This window comes from Heterodontus francisci, chromosome 5 (assembly GCF_036365525.1).
Source record: "Heterodontus francisci isolate sHetFra1 chromosome 5, sHetFra1.hap1, whole genome shotgun sequence".
Taxonomy (NCBI): Eukaryota; Metazoa; Chordata; class Chondrichthyes; order Heterodontiformes; family Heterodontidae; genus Heterodontus; species Heterodontus francisci.
The window spans coordinates 187409763-187429287 of NC_090375.1; the positions used below are offsets into that span (position 1 = coordinate 187409763).

The following is a 19525-nucleotide window of genomic DNA, read 5'->3' on the forward strand; positions in this document are numbered from 1 at the left end:
CTATGGGCCAAAAGCTGGAAAGTGGGATTAGAGTGAGTAGTTCTTTTTTGGCCAATACAGACATGATGACCCAAATAACCTCCTTAAGTGCTGTTAATTTCCATGATTCTATGTTGATTCTGTGGTACCTCAGCAAGAGTTTGTTTTTCTCAGCATCATTATTGTGTCCTTCATTATCTGGTATCATTTAACTTGCCTTACATTCTGCTCCTACCTATAACTACAGAAGTTTCTCCCCCACACAGGTTTTTCCATCAGTCTACCTTACTACTCAGAACAGAAAGAACATAACAACAGAGCGAGAAGCTACAATTAGTAAAAATGTCAAAATGACTTAGTCAACCCTGACTACAAAGTTTAAGCCTGGTAAGGAATGGCAAAGCCCACTTATAAGGACTGACCAACAAATGCCTGCCTCTGGATCACAAAGTTAACAATTTACATGCCATATCCGTAAGGGCATGGCTCTCCCACTTCAACCTTATAAAAACTATGAAAAAGCTCCCAGTCGGATAAAATGAATAAATTAACTCCATCAGTCTCTGAATTTACTCCAATGGCTGTTCCTTCGTTAAAATTGCCAATAATAAACAGCACTGTTGTTTCTTTCAGCTCGGCTCCTATTCTGCACCAGATAAACTGTCACAACTATTCAGCATTACAAATATTTCATCTCCTATCAATTCCTCGCTACCATATGGAGTGGTTGAAGCAAATAGCACAGATGCATTTAAGGGGAAACTGGATAAGTACATGAGGGAGAAAGGAATCGAAGGTTATGTTAGATGAAGCACGTGGGAGAATGCTTGTGTGGAGCCTGTAGACTGGCATAGACCTATTGAGCTGAATGGCCTACTGTAAATTTCCATGTGTGCAATTTTATGAACACTGCTATAATTTTAAAATTTCAATCCAAGTTCCCTTTGTATCTCCTCGATGTTTAACTCCAATGGAGCTTCAAGTTTCTATTTGTAGAATGAAGGTGACATGGACATGTCAAGCTTTCCTGCTACTATAATCTCCAAACTGAACGTGACTTCTTGTGCAGCTTGAAGCTTATAAGAACATAAGACAGAGGAACAGGAGTAGGCCATTCCACCCTATAAGCCTGCTCTGCCATTCAGTACGATCATGGCTGATCTTCTAACTCAATTCCACCTTCCCGCATTATCTCCTTATGCCTTAATTCCCTTCGTATCCGATAATATATCAATCTCTGTCTTGAATATGGTCAAAAACTGAGCATCCATAGCTACCAGGTGCGGAGAATTCCAAAGATCCACAAATATTTGAGAGAAGAAATTTCTCCTCATCTCAGTCCTAAATGGCTGATTCCTTATCCTGAGGAAAATCCTCCCAGCACCTATCCTATCAAGCCTCTTAAGAATGTTTAGTGTTTCAATGAGATCGCCTCTCATTCTTCTAAATTGCAGGGAATATAGGGCCAATCGCTCCTGATCAAACAATCCCCTCTTTCCAGGAATCAGTCTAGTAAACATTAATTGCACTCCCTCCAAGGCTAGTATATCCTTCCTTAAGTAAGGAGATCAAACTGTGTACAATACACCAAGGGCGGTATGTTATGCTCTCCCCCATGGTGCGTTTGGAGGCAGAGAGGGCATTTATTTGGGCAGGATGGTGGCAGGTGGGGTCTCTTGTTCAAAGTGCCTGAACTAGGGACCTGACATCGGGTGGAGGGGCAACTGAGAGCCACCCTCCTTCCATTGCTGTCCACACCCCTATATCCCTCTCCCCCACCCCACAAAAACTCTCCCACCACCACTTACCTCTGGCCCGGGTCGCTCGGTGATCTTGGGCTTCCGCTTGGTTTCATTCTGGCAGCAGTCACCGCCGCCTCGGTGGCACTGCCAACTAAAAGAGCTGCTGGCCTCTGATTGGCTGGCAGCTCTTAGTGTACGGGACTTCCTGCCCCAAAGGTCCTGATCCCGGGAAAGGCCTGCTGGTGGCCTGTTAATTTCCTGATTGGTTTGTCATACGATAGGCCTTCCCCAAAGGCGGCAACGTGGGTCTCTCGCCGGCTCTCCAGCCAATGGTCGAGACCCCCATCACCTTCATAAAATCCACCCTCCCCACCCAAGTGTGGGCTCACCAAGGCCTTATATAATTGCAATTATGACCTCTTTACTCTTATACTCCAACCCCTTTGTACTAAAGACTCATACCAATTGCTAAATGCCAACATACCATTTGCTATGTCCCCATGCCAACACCAACCAGCCGCTCGTATTAACTGGAAGCTCTCTTAACTTAAGGCCTCCTTAACTCCCCTCCTACCTTTTCTTTTCTCATTTGGGGAATTCTCAATTTTCAAGGTGCTGCACTTTGTGACGGATGGAAATTTGTGCAAGACCTGCTGACCTTTGTGCCAAAATTCCTGATACGTTCTCCTAGCACATGAAACTCCACGCTGGAAGCTTGTTAAATCTACCTTGGGTTGTTAACTCCATTTTGTGTTACTTAGAATACTTGTTTGAGGTTAGCCGAAGCCCAGTTCTATTCAAGTACAGTTCAGCTTGTTGTGAGCCATTATCTTCATTAGAGGATTATTCTTTGTTGTATTTTATTTCATAAAGGCTACCTGAAAATTATGGCCCAGGTCAACATCCATTAGTTCTGAACTGGAAGCTGAAGTTAATTTTATAAAAAATGATATGCACCTATTTGAACCTATGAGTTCCTGAGATTTCTTGGAGAAAATATGTTGTGGCATTCATTTCAGCTTGCAGAGTCAGTGATTTAAAAGCCTCATTCTGGACCTACCTTACTTTGTCTGCTTGCCAATCAGGTCCCAGCCCAACTTCCTACCCAAGAGAGTCTCTCACTTCCATTTAAGGCTGGAGATGATTCCAGATGTTATCCCGCTGCAGTGAGAGGAGAATGCAAATGAAGGTGATGCATTCACTACATGGAATGGTCCCCTTCATTCTTTGGATGGAAGCATTCTTCATACTCCATGTGCCCTCCCATTCCCACATGCTGTGATAATGGCTTCTGGTTACAATTAATCTGTATCACTTAGCCAAATTCCATTACAAAATTGAAAAATAACTGATGCTTTGTTATTCTGCCTTTTATAAAGGAAATGGGGTGGCCAATAAGTCAGGAAATTATAGGTCAATATGGAGGGTGGCATTAGTGACACATCCCTCTTCAAATAAAGGAAGCAGAGATAAGACAGGTAATTATAGGCTAGTTAGTTTAACTTCAGTTCTTCGTAAATATTTAGAATCTATTAATGCCAGATGAAACTACTAATAACTTAGAAAAAACCATGAGATAGTCAAAATCAGTCAGTAAAGATTTCTAAAAGAAAGTTCCTGCTTAATCAACTTCATAGATTTCTTTGAAGGAATACAAATGAGGAAGTGGTTCATATCAATTTTCAAAGGTACCAAAGAATTGAGTTTTGTCAACGGTGATGGCAGAAGAATTTAGGGGACAGCATGGATAGAGGGCTGGAGGGAAGAAAGCAAATTTATCAGAATGGTAAAATGTAGTGAGTGGTATTTCATAGAAAGTCAATAGTGAAGAAAATTGGGAGAGATGTAAAATGGGGCTGATTTACTAATGCCTGATTTGTGCTACAGATGAAGACCAGTTTCACCCTCTGAGAGAAAACAATAACCATATTTTTGATGCAGCAGTAATTTGACTGAAGAGACACACTACGTAGAAAACGATTCCCACTGATTAATGTCATTGGGCTATTATCTTCATTGAATGTTGTCTGAAGTCAGTGGCTGCAGATAGTGACACCACTAGTCCCAGTCAGAATGGAGACAATTGGGTAATTCCCCTGTCAATCTTGCATGGAGGCCACACTGCTATAAGAGATTGATTTTACGTGCATAATTTGCATTGTGTGACTATCCTCCACTCACTGCATTTTGCTGGAGAAATAGCCTTGCTTGACTCTTTTTTAAATTGACTCTGTACATAGACTTTGCAGTTTGCTTTCAATCCTGCTGTAAGTCCCACCCCACCTCAACGCATTGGTTGACACAATGGTGTCAATAGTCACTTCAGCAGGGATAGCAGAAACTGTCTCGAAGCGCAATAAAGGATAGATAATATCTTAAAACAAACTGAAGGAAAACTATTGAGGTATATTCGTGCAAAGGATCAAAATCTCCATTGATCCTGAATCACTAGAGTGTGAAAATTCCTAACTTTAAATTTCACCCACTGATTGCTGCAGAGGGGTCAGGATTGATAGAATCCAGGTTCCTCTGGCTCTTGCCCTCATCATTCTTTGTTCTCTAAATAATTGTTTATTAAAAAATAGATTATATCTAAAATATCAGTTTCTGAGGTAAAACATTGCCGTAGGGTTACAAAGTGGCTTTCAATTCCCAACAATACAACCAATGCTCCAGCGTTACAAGTAATATTGTTCTGTCACTTCTAAAGTTCTTGGAACAATAGTTAATTTGTACCTGTTGCCTGTAGCCACTATTTCCAGAAATCTATCTTTAAATGGGTAATTTCAACCACTGGAAGCACATATCTCAAATTTGGGCACGAATTATAGTCGTAAAATTGTGGACAGGATCAACCGAATTTCTGTTATTCAGTGCCAGTGGATGAGGCTCCTTGTCAGCAGCTCAAAATGATTTCCTGCATATGTGCACAAATATTTGTAGTATATAAAGCTTTCCTTGTGTACTCAACAGCCATTAAAGTGAATGGATGATCAATAATATCATCCCAGAATTTTCAGTGTACAATCTCTGCTGATTTACTAATTTACTCTGCTGACCACTAAATCCAACCCGATCAAATGACATTTCAGGAAATAATCTCACTTCAAACACTGAAATGACAAGATGTTGAAACTATTATGTCCTCTACACATCCTGTAAATACATTAGAGTTGTGGTGTAAATCTAGAGTCAAGATCTACTAGATTGATAACTGGAATGAGCGGGTTGTCTTATGAGGAAAGTCTGGACAGACTGGGCTTGTTTTCACTGGAGTTTAGAAGAGTGAGGGGAGATTTGATTGAAGTTTATAAGATCCTGAACGGTCTTAACAAGGTGGATGTGGAAAGGATGTTTCCTTGCAGGTGAGTCCAGAAATAGAGGGCACTGTTTTAAAATTAGGGGTCACCCTTTTAGGACAGAGATGAGGAGAATTTTTTTCTTTGAGGGTTGTGCGACTTTGGAACTCTCTGCCTCAGAAGGTGGTGGAGGCGGGGTCATTGAATATTTTTAAGGTGGAAGTAGATAGATTCTTGTTAGGCAGGGAAATCAAGGATTATCGGGGGTAGATAGGAGTGTGGAATTTGAGACACAAACAGATCAGCCATGATCTTATTGAATGGTGGAACAGGCTTGAGGAGCCAAATGGCCTACTTCTGCTCCTAATTCGTATGATTAGAATTGTATAAGCCTGTCCCGGTCCCAGGGAAATGGTGGAATATTCACTGAAGGGGCTGAACACACACTGCACTTGCATTTGACACAGTGAGAAGTGCAATTCCAGTGTCAAGTCAGACCAGGTTTAAAAGTACCTCAGAGTTCCCCTTGGACATACTGGCAACTTTTAAATCTTCCTGAAGTTAATTTCTATATCTAAACAAAACTGGCTTTGTTACCTGTCAAAATGTTTGAAGCTTTAAATCACAGAGTAGGAAAGTAGTGCATGTTTACAACCACAGAGCTTTCTCCTGACTATAAGGGCGGCACAGTGGCGCAGTGGTTAGCACCGCAGCCTCACAGCTCCAGGGACCCGGGTTCGATTCCGGGTACTGCCTGTGTGGAGTTTGCAAGTTCTCCCTGTGTCTGCGTGGGTTTTCTCCGGGTGCTCCGGTTTCCTCCCACAAGCCAAAAGACTTGCAGGTTGATAGGTAAATTGGCCATTATAAATTGTCACTAGTATAGGTAGGTGGTAGGGAAATATAGGGACAGGTAGGGATGTTTGGTAGGAATATGGGATTAGTGTAGGATTAGTATAAATGGGTGGTTGATGTTCGGCACAGACTCGGTGGGCCGAAGGGCCTGTTTCAGTGCTGTATCTCTAATCTAATCTAATAAGAATCAATGTTACAACCAGCCTGTAAAAACAGGGCACTGCCTGTCTGGAATCCCTTTTGCACTGGTTTGAAACAGTAGCTGCAGTAGGAATGCAGTGGTTTCCTTAAAACTTCACAAAAGCCATTGTGTAAATGCATTCTTTTCTTATGTGCCCTCACCACCCACCCCCTACAATCACAAACTGTTGCTAAAGTTACTTACTGATAATTTGTTTTTAATTATAAGTTTTGCAGCTACTTATAGGTCTGCTGTGTTCTTTCATCCAAAAGGTGCAAACACCATGATTTTAGCTAATCTCAGTATTTTCAGTATTACTACAATCCTTATTTTCAAATCCAAACAGTGTATGAACTCTAACTTCCAACACAGCCTACGGGAAATTCTGGTTTCCTGTGATTCAAGCCGTTATTTTACTATTTTTAAAATTTGGAATCAATTACAAAGAGCCATTTGTTCTAATGCAGCACACTATATAAAATGGCCTTTTTTATTATAATACCTTATTCTGTGGGAACAGGAATACTAAAACATTTTCTGAGCAAAAATAAGTTCAAGTTATCGACAATGGACTTGTCACAAAAGAAGAAAAACACCTTTGTGCAGCAGCTTAAAACCAGCATTGGATATAAAACAAATACAAGAGGAGTGAATCGACAGAGCAGATTACAAGAGGAACTCTATGGCAGCTTTTTTTGGATTTCAAGTGATTCAACCAGGATGAAACAGCACCTACAAAATCTATATAATTTACGAGGAATTAAAGTTCAGCAATCTGATGGAAGACATCTACCAGGGCTACAGAATTTGAGCACAAGAAACTTATCTAAAAGCATCAAATGTTCTTTCTTTCTTCTTCTTTTGGGCCTCCTTATCTCGAGAGACAATGGATACGCGCCTGGAGGTGGTCAGTGGTTTGTGAAGCAGCGCCTGGAGTGGCTATAAAGCCAAAAGGTCTTTACAAAGTATCACAAGGTCTCCAACTTATGAATTAGCTGTACTATTGCTGTCCTTCTTCAGTTCAACAGTGCTTCCATAGCACACATTGAACACTACTCTGATTGAAGCTTTGGCTATGTAATTGACTTATTGAGAAGTCAAAAAATAAACAGGCCAATTTTCAAGCCTTGCATCTCTCCAAGGACACTTGCTGATTTCTTTTTTCTGCCAATGTGTCTTGCGCAGAAGAGTTCTAAAATAAGTTTTTTTTCCAGTTGTCGGTTGTGGACATTTCCAGACAAAGTAATTAATTGATTTAAAAGAAAACATCTTGGGACAATAGTCACTGATCCTATGCTCAGCTCTATCCCCACTGGATGCCGTATGGTTGGATAAATAAAACAAGTTAGCTGAAAGAAAATCTAGTAGAACTCCACTCTCCCCAAAAACCTAACAAAATGTAGCAGTAAGAGGATACTTATAGGAGGACTAGGGAATGGGTGGTCCCAAACTTGTCTCCGGAATGTGGCAATCATTTGTACTACTTGATGAAATTGAAAGTGGGATCTTTGGCATTTAAGAGCCTCCGTCAGCCTTGCGTCTTGCGAGTCGATGGTTTGCACCTTGGTGGTCAACTCTGTTAAACATCGCCTAGTGTGGTTCTGGAGTCCCACTCTGGCATGGCAGTTTCTACTGCACATTGCAGATGAGGGCAGTGGGCTGAGAAGGTGCCTCTGTTTACTCAGGGCCCTCTTCACGGCCAGCTGAGCTTTCAGTTTCTCCTTGCTGCGCAGTGATAGCCATATTGCAAGTTGAATATAAGTTAGTGCTGGTTACCAATGTAATGCCATGCAATATAGTATAGTAAACAGTATACTTATATCGAATAACATTTGCACTAAATGCAATTTAGAAATAAAATCCAATATTACCATAGACAATCCTGTGGTTAGTTCCATATCCTGGCCACAGTGCTTGGGAATGTTCCAAATGAAGAGAAAGGAAGAGTCGTTAAAAAAAAGATTTGCAGTCAAACTGCATTCTTCATGTATATCTCTCCGTGGCCAATAGAAGACTAATATAAGCAATATTCTGCAACTTATGCATGTGCATCCCACCACCCCCCCTCCCCAACCGCTCCATCCCCCACTTCCATTTTCAGTCCGGAAATGCTAGGTTTGATGTTCCTGACCCAAGCCCCGAAGGGAGACCCAATTTAACAGGTGTCAAAGTGAGTAAAAAGAGGCAGAGGCATTGCCTGCAGCATTGCCATCCCTTTTACATTGCTCAGGTATTACTGGGAGATGGAGTTTGCCCTGGATCTACTCTAGGCACAGGCCAATTGGAAAATGCAAATGAGACAGTAGGAGGCATTTTGAACCTCCTACCTTATATTCAGGAAATATTAGCTGGATGCCCTAGAGTAGCATGTCCATAGAACTTTGGCTTGCTCCCAGCTCTGACTGGATGGAGGATATATAGGATGTTAAGAGCAGGCCAAAGATATACAGTAGATCTTGGGATGATTTCATACGTTGTGTGTGCATGTTATTGCTATATGAAACTCAAGACTAAATAATGAGAGATCTACTAATAGATATATTTAAAATTTTATGTCAGCACAACTTGACTTCCTGTTTTTGGTCACAATTGTTGTGTCAACTTTTCCTCATTCTGAATTCCTATGTTCACATTTATAAAGGGTATTTCTGATGTAAATTCTTCACCGTATCTACAAATTCTGGCCACCAGGTTCCCACAATTCCATGAAAATATTTCTGTCAAGTTTTTCATTGTCATCTTTTTCTCAAAAATTGATATATCTATTATCCAAAATTCAAAAGAAACATATTAATTTTTTTTTAAACTATATATTTCACAATAACATGTTTACATTATTAATTGAATCGGGTTTTCTGATTTTAAATGCTTTCTTAAAGTTTTTACATGAAGACCTCAGCCTCTCCCAAAAGCCATTACTTGGACTTGATCTTTGTGCCCAGGGTTACGAGCAGAACGCGGATCGTGCAGTTCTAACTTCCCAGCATGTATCATTCCATTCAATCAAATGTTCTAATTGAATTATTTTTTTCATGTTCAAACAGTTTCTGCATAGAATTATTTGAAAGAAGCTGGAGAGGATTGATTTCAAAATCTTTATTCATGTAAAATTTGTATTGAGCGTTTTTCTTTAAAGAGGGACAGAGAATGAGTGCAAGTGAGAGAGAGAGGAGTGAGGGTGTGAGAGGATGTGTTTAAGAGAAAGAATACAAGAAAGAGTGTGACAGTGGGTAAATGTGGAAAATGATGCTGCTGATTATCGGCCTCTGTTACTTACATTTCAGAAGTACTTTTAGTTCAGAGTTTCTTTCCTAATTGCATTTGCTTTATTTTTCAAAAAGAGAATTCGTTGAACTTTGAAGCAAACAGCATCTAATTATTTCACCGGATTATTAGCTATGATGTTGATAGTTAGAAAATTCTAATAGCCAACAGCTGTCAGACAGGGACAGAGAAAAAAAAACAGATGCTTTTAACAGCTGTGGGGGAGGGGGCAGTTCTCTGACTGGAGTTTGGTGGAAGCCAGAGATAAATGGTGTAAATGGCTAATTTCTAATTTGTCACAGCATTACTTTGGGCCAAAGCGTGATCCCAATGTGCAACAGGAAATGAATGCAGGCATACTGGGGGCGGTTTTAACTCCCTCCGCCTGGTGGAAATGGGGTGGTACTGCACCAGAATTATCAGGAGTACACATACCACCATTCTCTTTGGTGCTCGCCAAAACTCAGTTGCCTAGACACAGCGTCCATCCCCCTTCCCCACCCCACCTTCTGAAGCTGAATCAGACTGGTTGCAACCTCGGCATCCATTTAACCCTGAGCTCAGCATCCGACGCTACACTACCAAGACCGCCAATTTCTACCTCTGTAATATCGCTTGTATTCACCGCTGCCTCGGACTGTTGGCTACAGAAGCCCTCATCCATGCCTTTGCTACCACCAGACCTGACTATTCCAATGCTCTCTTGGCCGGCCTCCCATTTTCCATCCTCCATATCCTTCAACTCATCCAAAACGCTACTGCTTGTACTCCAATGCTCAGCAAGTTCTGTTCACCCATCACTCCTGTGCTCACTCATCTGCATTAGCACATGGTTTAGAAATTTAAAATTTTCATTCTTCCTTTCAAATCTTTCCATTGCCTTGCCCAGCTCCACGATCTCTGCGATCCCCAATTCCCACAATTGGCGGCCATACCTTCAGCTGCCTGGGACCTAAGTTCTGGCATTCCTTCCCTAAACCTTTCTGCATCTCTATCTCTCTTTCCCTTCCTTTAAGACACTCCTTAAAACCTACCTCTGACCAAATCTTTGGTCACCTGTCGTAATACTTTAACGTGGCTCGGTGTCAAATTTTGTTTGATAATGTTCCTGTGGAGCGCCTTGGGGTGTTTTACTGTGTTAAAGGTGCTATATAAATGCAAGTTGTTGTTGTTTCTGCCCTTATTGTTAGTGGGGGCCTGCTCATCTGCCTATTTCAGATAGGAGCCTAATTCCACTATGGTAATCGGGGTCCTACAATGTACATAGGACCCCAGTGCAAATTTTGGAGTATGAATGTGCAGAGTGTGCACTGTACATGCTTTGCCCATTGGTACCCAGCAATGAGTGGTCTAATCTCCGGTTCTTAAATGTAAATTTCTGATTCTCCCCCACCCCTAAAGGTACGTCAGGCCAGGAAGAACACAATTGCCTGCGTATATCATTTCTGGCTCAGCTCCATGCTGCAGCCACCTGGTTTGCTGCCCGCTCCAATCAGTGTGCTGCCTCTGAGTGCTGGCCGAATGCTCACAGATCATCAAGCAAATATAAATGAGGACCGCCCCTCAGAATGTGCCTGCCTCATAGTGAGGACATCGGGAGGGTGGCGCAATTGGCACCTTCCTCCCATGGGTTAAAATCACCATTAACATTATTCACAATAAGTCTGATAATATGCTGCTTTATAAAAGCATTATGCCATATTAATGCAAATTGTATTATTATCTTGCTAATACAAATCTGTGGCCCTTCAGTGATACAAGTTTGAACAAAGGTCATGTAAATACTGATTAAATTAATTTAAAAGGTAATTGCTATTCAATGGAGCTAAGGCCTTTTTTTTGGTGTAGCTGTCAGTTAAGGGTGCACAGATAATGTGGCCGGAATTTTCACATCCAAATTCAGCCAATTTGAGAGTGGGATGGAGAATTAAATGGAGCATGATGGCATTGTGCCAGATCACCATCCCCAACACTGCAGTTGAAAGTTTGTTGCAAGTTATGTCAGCAGGAGGAAGCAAATTTGGACAAGCAAATTAAAATTACAATTAATAATGTCTTTTTGTCAAACATCCAATTTTGTGACTTGGACGCTTGTTCCTGCCAATTCTGAGTTCTCCCCTATAAAAGGTGTCGAGCGTTTTTACTTCGCCACATCAAGATGGAAGATGTTTAATGGCCCAATATAGGTACTGGCATAAACAAATGGTGAAAATGTAGGTGGATCTAGCTAAAGATATGGAAGAATTGTTAAGAGAGATCCGTAGAAAAGGAATTGGCTCATAGCTGAACTCAAGGGTAGAGAAGTCTGTTGTCACACACTATAGGTTGATAGGAGAAACAAGATGCCAGAGGCTCTGGCCACAGTTTTTCAAGCCCTCTTAATATGTTAATTGTACTGTGTGCCAGCTTTGCTCTAGAGGGGAGGGAAGCCCACATTGAGTAATTATAGATCAGTTAGTCTAATGTTAGTGGTGGAAAGCACAATTTTGAAATTTGTGGACAGCAGAAAAGTCAGGGGCTTGGCAAATACTGAGGAAGTCTATAACAGACTTAAGGATGACACAGATAGATTAGCAGAATGCGCAAACAGATGGCAGATGCAGTTTAAAATGGAAGTGCGAGGTAATAGATTTTGGGATGAGAAAGGAGGAATGGGAATATCAATAGAAAGGTGCTGTAGGTGTAGATGAACAGGGGTTCAAATACATCATTCCCTGAAAATGCAAATGCCACAGAAAAATCCTTTAACAAAAATAGACAAACATTATTTTGTTTTCCATAAATAAGGATGTAGTGTAGAAGAGTGAAGAAATAATTAAAAATGTGTACAAAACTTCAGAGTAGCTTGTGCAGTTATAGAAAGAACATTAATGTCATAGCATACAATGTAGATTTACGAGGCTGATGCTATGGATAGGGAATTTTTGTTATATTGAGAGATTTGAGATCATAGAATGATACAGCACAGGAGGCCATTCAGCCTATCATACTGATGCTGGCTCTTTGAAAGAGCCATCTATTCAGTCCCACTCCACTGCTCATTACCCAGAGCCCTGCAAACTTTTCAATTCTATTTTGAAAGTTACCATTGAATCTCCTTCCATCACCCTTTCTAGTAGTGCATTCCAGATCATAACAACTCGCTGTGTAAAAAAATTCTTATCTTAAATCTATCTCCTCTGGATATTGACCCTCTTGCCTCCAGAAACAGTTTCTCCCTATTTACTCGATCCAAACTCCTTGATTTTGAACATCTCTATTAAAACTTGCCTTAACCTTCTCTAGTCTAGGAGAACAATTGCAGCATCTCTACACAGAAACAGGCCCTTCGGCCCATTGTGTCTGTGCCGGCCATCAAGCACCTATCTATTCTAATCCCATTTTTCTACGGGCCAAGTGCTGGAAAATGGAATTAGAATAGATAGATGCTTGATGGCCGGCACAGACACAATGGGCCGAAAGGCCTGTTTCTGTGCTGTATAACTCTATAACTCTAGTTGCTCCACATAACTGAGGTCCCTCATCCCCTGGTATGATTTGAGTAAATCTCCTCTATACCCTCTTCAATGCCTTGACATCCTTCCTAAAGTGTGGGCTAGAATTGGACACAATACTGCAGCTGAGGCAAAACCAGTGATTTATAAAGCTTTAACATAACTTAACTAGATATTTAGTCTTTTTCACTTTGGCAGAGAAGACTAAGGATTCATAGAGGTTTGTCAAATTATGAACAGTTTTGATAGTGATTAGGGAAAGGCTATTTCCTCAGGTTACAGATTCCATGAAAATTTAAAATGGTCACTAAGGCAATGAGGAAAGATGCTAGGAGAATTTATTTTTTATGCAGAGTGTTGTTGGACCATGGAATGCTTTACTACAGAGAACAGTTGAGGCAGGGGTTTTAAAGATAGATATTTGCAGCAGAGGAAGATGCAGGGCCACGAGGCTTGGGGCAGTGAAATTAATTTTGGATGGCTCTTGCAAAGTCGGCAGAGACAGAGGCAGAATGACCTCCTTCTTTGCTATAAAGTTCTACGGCTCAAAGACCTATTTCATTTAGAATTCCTATCCTCCTAATAAAGTTCAAATAACACTTTTTTTGGCGATTGAAAAGTTAATTAAGAAGTTTACAATATTTTTTTCCCAAAAAAAAAAGATGTCTTACTGGCCAAGCCGTGAGTAACTTTTAAAACATTTTTCCAATGCTGGCCCAATGGAAACTCAAACGTATATTTTGTTCACTCTGAAGCTGTGCCCGTTCCAAGGTGTCTGGGTGGACGTTTTCTCACTTTTGGAAACTGCAACAGTGGTATTGAAGAAGTAACAGCTACATACTTTCGGTCTGTCAGTAACTAGCTGCTGTCAAAAATGCACTTTTAAGAGATACAAGTGTTAGAATAAGAGAAAAAAGCAGTACTATGTTTGTATTAGCATCAATGCTGCTGTCTCTTAAAGCCATGGAAACTCTGCTCAAGAATGGTAGCAAATTGACTATAGCACAGACTGGGGTAGGTTTTCGCTTTACCTGGTCAGTAATCTAGCAGGGCAGATCACAAACGCTTTATAGAACCCTCCATTCTATTGGAATGAATGGAATAAAAATCATGGTGGGTTCTTTAAAGGTCGTGTCAGTCTGCCCCATCAGGCAGTGAAGATGAAAGTCTACCCGATCTTGTTCTTTTGATAATGACAGATTTTAGGGTCTTGTAATCATGCAAATGACAGAAACCAAATTCTGTCAATGAAGATGCATATTTCAGAAACAGTCTCCTGCGCAGGATGAAGACTATCACTGGATCTTCTGCCCAGGTTCTCCTAATCTCCCTGGCAGAAAACCAGCAGCACCCCCCGGAGAAACAGTCATTTACACCATTATTGGCACCCGACATGCATGTGTAGGAAAGGACCCCACCTGTTCAGTTGAGCAGGTTAAAATCAGAAATGGGCATTGGGGGAGGGGGGGGCGTGGTTGGGGGTAAGTAGCCACGACAATTTTAACTGCCTGCTTTAATCGCCTCCTTCTCCGCGCTACAGGGCATGGTTAGGGATTTGGATGGACAAAGCCCAGAAGAGCTAAAATCTTTGGGAATGAGGTGGGTTGGGTGGGGTGTGTTTGGTCGTGGGAAAGTGATGTCAGAGTAAGCAATGGCCTTGTTGGTCTGTTGAGCTTCCAAATTGCACGTAAATCTTTAATCTTAAAAAAAGGAAAAACATTCAGTCAGTCATTAAGTATAAAATTGCTATCCCCATAGAAATATGGAATTGGTTTTGTGCTTTTAAGATTTGCATTCCTTCAGGTTTTTTATGGATTTGTGTCTTTTTTCATTCAATAGAGGTGAAAGAACATTGCGGATACTTATAGTCAAAGAGAACGGGGACAGGAAACGCTAGTTTTTACAGTGGTCTGATTTTCTGTCAAAAGTGACAGATGAAGGGAATTTTAAGCCCCAAAAACAGGTTGGTTTGGGTCGGGTGGAACGTTAAAATGCTAACAATCTGAATCCTGACCCCGACCCGCTCATTTCTGGTTTTAACAGAGGTAGGACGGTTGAGGGTGGGGGGTGGGAGGGGGGGGCGTGAGGAGAAGAGGGGTGTATGTGGGGGGATGGTGTTGTTGGGTGACTAACCCTCTGCCAGGAAGCCAGTTAGCATTTGAAATATTATGAGGCTGCGCACCATTTTAAGTTTAACCCTGACTCGCTGAGTTTTCTGGGCCTCGGGAAACTTGGCAGCTAAAGGGAAGCAAGGACTGCTGGATCCAAGAGCTAAGTGCCTTTCCACTTACCTGTTGGGTCCAGCTCACCTGTTTCACCAACCCCCTGCGATCACACCAACCCCCACCCAGACTCTCCTGATCTCCTCCATGAGGCCTCTGATCTGCCCTCCGGACCCCAGCCTCCGATCTTCCCTCTGACCTCTGATCTAGCCCCCACCCAACCCCAGCACTGCCTCCCCACCCCCGCCCCCAACCCCCACCCCCCTGGCCTGTTTGATCCCTCTCACCTTCCTCTCTCATCCCAGGCTGTGGCCTGCTGCCAGAAACCTATCTGCCTGATAGCCAGCCAGCCTTTCAGTCTGACTAGCTGTGGCCAGGAAACGGAGGCAAAAAATGCTCACCAGGCTGGGCCATTAAATTCAGCAGGACTTGCAAGAAACATACTCTTCGGGTTTCCCAAACATAAAGCAGCATGCCTGCTTCCTCCGCAGTCCTATATCTCTGTCCGTGTGTGGATGGGATTATTGTAATGATATGCAAATGAAAAAATCCTATCCAGTGCATTCTTCTGACATTTGCATCATAGCAACCTGCTCGTAGCTGGGACCCAAGGTGGGGGAGGGGGGGGGGATATTTAAATTTTAAAAAGGATATTTACATTTTAAAAAGGCACAAAAAGGCCATGCAATCAATCATTTCCTTTAAAACACAACTTGACAAGGCAGCACACACAGGCCACATGCCATTTTGTTTACCTCTCCCTCAGGCAGTCTCACCAACTGAACCTGAGAAGCTTGCTAAAATTATTCAAAATACTCCTGACTCTGGGAATTTGGTAGGTGGAAGTCTCATTTCATTACCCTCCAGTGAGTGTTCCAGTCAAGCAGAAAATCCAGGCTATGAGCTTAATCTAAGGGCACATTTATACTGAAGCTTCTGTAACATTACAAAGTGATTTCGGCAATATAAATTACCATGTGATGGAGGATATGTGCTAAAACTACAGCATAAAATAGAGTTAAGGACCAATTTCAGAGATGATATCAGAACTGAGAGGTTATAACTATTATGAAAGACTGAACAGGGTGCGCCTCTTTGCTCTAGAAAAGAGAAGGCTGAGCGGTAACTGAATAGAGATATTTAAAATTATGAAGGGGTTTGACAGGATAGGTGTAGAGAAAATGTTTCCACTTGTGACGGAGTCCAAAACTAGAGGCCATAAATATAAGATAGTCATTAATAAATCTAATAGGGAATTCTGGAGAAACTTCTCTACCCAGAGAGTGATAAGAATGTAGAACTCGCTACCACATGCAGTAGTTGAGGCGAATAGCATAGATGCATTTAGAACAAAGAACAAGAAGATAATTACAGCACAGGAACAGGCCCTTCGGCCCTCCAAGCCTGCGCCGATCCAGATCCTCTCTCTAAACATGTCGCCTATTTTCTAAGGTTCTGTATCTCTTTTCTTCCTGCCCATTCATGTATCTGTCTAGATACATCTTAAAAGACTCCATCGTGCCCGCATCTACCACCTCCGCTGGCAATGCGTTCCAGGTGCCCACCACCCTCTGCGTAAAGAACTTTCCACGCATATCCCCCCTAAACTTTTCCCCTTTCACTTTGAACTCGTGTCCTCTAGTAATTGAAACCCCCACTCTGGGAAAAAGCCTCTTGCTATCCACCCTGTCTATACCTCTCATGATTTTGTACACCTCAATCAGGTCCCCCCTCAACCTCCGTCTTTCTAATGAAAATAATCCTAATCTACTCAACCTCTCTTCATAGCTAGCACCCTCCATACCAGGCAACATCCTGGTGAACCTCCTCTGCACCCTCTCCAAAGCATCCACATCCTTTTGATAATGTGGCGACCAGAACTGTACGCAGTATTCCAAATGTGGCCGAACCAAAGTCCTATACAACTGTAACATGACCTGCCAACTCTTGTACTCAATGCCCCGTCCGATGAAGGAAAGCATGCCGTATGCCTTCTTGACCACTCTATTTACCTGCGTTGCCACCTTCAGGGAACAGTGGACCTGAACACCCAAATCTCTCTGGACATCAATTTTCCCCAGGACTTTTCCATTTACTGTATAGTTCACTCTTGAATTGGATCTTCCAAAATGCATCACCTCGCATTTACCCTGATTGAACTCCATCTGCCATTTCTCTGCCCAACTCTCCAATCTATCTATATTCTGCTGTATTCTCTGACAGTCCCCTTCACTATCTGCCACTCCACCAATCTTAGTGTCGTCTGCAAACTTGCTAATCAGTCCACCTATACTTTCCTCCAAATCATTAATGTATATCACAAACAACAGTGGTCCCAGCACGGATCCCTGTGGAACACCACTGGTCACACGTCTCCATTTTGAGAAACTCCCTTCTACTGCTACTCTCTGTCTCCTGTTGCCCAGCCAGTTCTTTATCCATCTAGCTAGTACACCTTGGACCCCAAGCGCCTTCACTTTCTCCATCAGCCTGCCATGGGGAACCTTATCAAACGCCTTACTGAAGTCCATGTATATGACATCGACAGCCCTTCCCTCATCAATCAACTTTGTCACTTCCTCAAAGAATTCTATTAAGTTGGTAAGACATGACCTTCCCTGCACAAAACCATGTTGCTTATCACTGATAAGCCCATTTTCTTCCAAATGGGAATAGATCCTATCCCTCAGTATCTTCTCCAGCAGCTTCCCTACCACTGACGTCAGGCTCACCGGTCTATAATTACCTGGATTATCCCTGCTACCCTTCTTAAACAAGGGGACAACATTAGCAATTCTCCAGTCCTCCGGGACCTCACCCGTGTTTAAGGATGCTGCAAAGATATCTGTTAAGGCCCCAGCTATTTCCTCTCTCGCTTCCCTCAGTAACCTGGGATAGATCCCATCCGGACCTGGGGACTTGTCCACCTTAATGCCCTTTAGAATACCCAACACTTCCTCCCTCCTTATGCCGACTTGACCTAGAGTAATCAAACATCTGTTCCTAACCTCAACATCCGTCATGTCCCTCTCCTCGGTGAATAATTTAAAGGGACACTGGATAAGTACATAAAGCAGAAAGGAACAGAAGGATATGCTGATAGGGATAGATGAAATAGGGTCGGAGGAGGCTTGTGTGGAGCACAAATGCCAACATAAACCAATTGGGCCAAATGGCCTGTTTTCGTGCTGTAAATTGTATGTAATAAGTCATGCAAAGCACCCTGGAGGAGGCAGCCTCACCCATTTGTGTTTGATATGAGTGGAGTGAAAATCCAATAGAGTGTCAAACCAGGTTTATAAACCAGGTTTATAAAGGGTACTTTGAATCTTCTAAAAAAACTTCTAAAACTTCCCTGCAATTAATTTAAGTGTTTAGAGAGAGTGCCGCCACTTTCTCTCTCCAAATATTTCCATTTCAATCAATGGGCGAGGAGCTCTGTGCATGTGTGTAGCAATACATGAGGAGCACCCTCTCTGGTCCAATCCAAGACTGCTGTATAAATGCAGCAGCAGCTTAAATATTTATATTCTGTAGCACAGACTTGTGAGGTAAAATGTCATTTTTCTCATTTGATGCTTTCTTGTATTCCTGTACAAGATTACTGCTATTGCATTGATTGACACTGAGATCCTACCAACGACTGGATTTCTAACAGTAACGAATGAACAGACATTGAAAGAGGCTTATAAAGATTTTGCACTTAAAATCAAAACCAACATTGCATCAAGAGTCAGTGACTGTCTATGCTGTAATAGGTCAGTAGTGACAAAGCTATTCCAACTCAGACATTTTATATATACAGCTCACAATCCCATGACCACTGCTACTTTTCGGGAAGCATCTCAAAAACCACAAGTAATGCAGGATTGTATCAAGTACACAGCGGCAACCACAAATCCTCTGTCACATGATTGTATACATCACTCCTATTGCAAAATCGCCTTCCATACTATATAATTTTCCTTATTTAATCAAACATCAGATATAGATTATTTTAAACTTGCTTCACATTAACCTTAGTCACTAATATATTTACATATATTAAGATTTTAAATTGAGAAATGCACCATGCTGTGCTACTGATATTGTACTTAAAATGTAATACATATTAACAAAGATTCATTTTGTTTTGCATTCTGTTAATAACAGTATTCACTTCAGTTGTGTTCTATAATCACTCACTTGAAAGAATGTAAGTAGCGTTTGAGATTAAAAAAACCTCTTATAGAAAAATGTAAACCCTAATTCTATCTCTTCATGACAGCACAGCCTAAGAACGTGAACATTGCATTAATGTAGGGAACTGCCAGTTTAAACTCAATGTCCTACCACCTCTAGTCCATAGTGCATTGCTGCATGACCATAACTGTTCACCACAAACCATTCTATCCGTCAGAATTTCATTTAACAAAATCTGATATTGATGCAAGTTCTGACTTTTGTGTTTTAAAAAAGTAGCTTAATTTCACCTCTGATGACTTGAACTGTT

The 19525-nt window shown here is 41.7% G+C and overlaps 1 protein-coding gene across 6 annotated transcripts in view; it reads right to left on the minus strand.

The window, feature by feature from the left end:
- The window catches only part of nfatc1 (nuclear factor of activated T cells 1), a 262217-nt gene that overhangs the window by 125801 nt on the left and 116891 nt on the right, over window positions 1–19525 (minus strand). The gene's annotated exons all lie outside the window — the stretch shown is intronic.